The sequence below is a fragment of the Tiliqua scincoides genome, chromosome 4 (assembly GCF_035046505.1).
Source record: "Tiliqua scincoides isolate rTilSci1 chromosome 4, rTilSci1.hap2, whole genome shotgun sequence".
In the NCBI taxonomy this organism is placed as follows: Eukaryota; Metazoa; Chordata; class Lepidosauria; order Squamata; family Scincidae; genus Tiliqua; species Tiliqua scincoides.
In genome coordinates, this window is record NC_089824.1 from 204,250,708 (window position 1) to 204,252,517 (window position 1,810).

The window sequence follows — 1,810 nt, forward strand, 5'->3', positions numbered from 1 at the left end:
TTGCATAGCATGTGAAAGTATGGAATCCAAACAGGAGATGGTGGTTGATTGACCCGATACAGTTACATCAGTAAAAGTCTTCCTCCAACATAAGGATTCTTGTTGCAGGAACTTGTGGCTCTAGAGCTGAAGAATTAAAGTGTTGATGTGTCAGTGCAGCTGAACAAATGTGAGGAGAGGGGATCCTGATGGTTCTTAAAATAGGACTGTAACGGAGACAGTAGCAACCAGTTGGTTTTGCCCTAAAGCCTCCATACCTGGTTCATAAGAAGTGCAGACAGGATAATACTCATTCTGTTGCCTTGGGGCCCAATCCTATACTGCTTGCCCACCCTCCCACCCAATGATACAGCAATGCTGAAATGGGCCCTGCTGCATCCTGTAGAAGTCTCCACAGCCCCTATGGGTCTGTTTGGAACTGCACTAGCGAAATCACTGGCACAGATCTGAGTGGCCCGTGAAGGGTTTTCAGGCGCGGGAGGGATGGATAGGAACCAGCAGCAGCCTCTGCCGTCGTCCTTGCACCCTTCCAGTCCTGAATTGCCCCACAGGAACTGAACTGCTCCCCACCCACACACCACCAGTAGCTCCTCAATTATCACCTCTAAGGCGACTTGCTTGCCCATTCTGTGATCAGAAACATGGTTCACGCTTCTTGTCAGGTAACTTAGCAGCTGGGCAGTATCCCCCCAAATGGCAGTTTTGTCCCAGAATGTTCTACGTTTAGACCCCATCAGGCCTACAGCAATGATATCCTGACAATCATCTAGCGACATTGAGAATGCAGGGTCCTAACTGCGGTTCTCTAACTGCCCAATCCTGTGCAATCCAATATACTGTGCAGTGATTCAGTAGCACCAGCATGGCAGCCACTGCCTCCCGTAGGACAGTGTTTCTCAAACTGTGGGTCAGGACCCACTAGATGGGTCATGAGCCAATTTCAGGTGGGTCCCCATTCATTTCAATATTTTATTCTTATTAGATTAGGCTTGCTGCTACCATGGTAGCACTTCATCTAATCCTGAGAACTGCCTCTAAAGTTTGGAGCAGGCGCTCAGAGGATTGTCATTCTTGGTAGGCTTTTCTCCAGCTCGGAGGGCAATGAAGATCCAACAGTGGGAATATGAGCACCTTACACCATTGTTTCTCAAACTGCAGGTCAGGACCCACTAGGTGGGTCATGAGCCAATTTCAGCTGGGTCCCCATTCATTTCAATGTTTTATTTTTAATGTTAGACTTGATGCTACCATGGTATGTGACTGCATTTGGGGAAATGTTACAGACCTGTACTTTTAACAAGCTACTATGTATATTCTTTTAACAATGATAGTAACTGGGACTTACTCCTGGGTAAGTGTGGGTAGGATTGCAGCCTAGGATTGTGAAAAATGTTCCAGCTTGATGACGTCACTTCCAGTCATGAAATCACTTCTGGTGGGCCCCCACAGATTCTCATTCTAAAAAGTCAGTGGGTCCCAGAGCTAAATGTGTGCCGTAGGGGATTTTTGGCTGCTGGAGGTCTCCTTGAGGTAAGGGGACATCTGTCCCAGGGTAGGTCCTAGCAGTAGCTAGGGGGTAACTCAGACTTACCAGTAGTAGGGGATGGGGACAGACCATTGGTGTGCCATGGTGGCTGCTTGCTGCTTGTGTCGATGACCAGGCTGCCCACAAAACAATGTGCTATGTTTTGTGACAGGGGTAAAGGACCTTGTGCTACCAGAATGCTAGTTTTAGCACCGTAAGGCCCTTATAGGATTGGGCAGTAAGAGTCAAATTGTCAAGGTATCACCGATATGGCAGAGAGTAGAC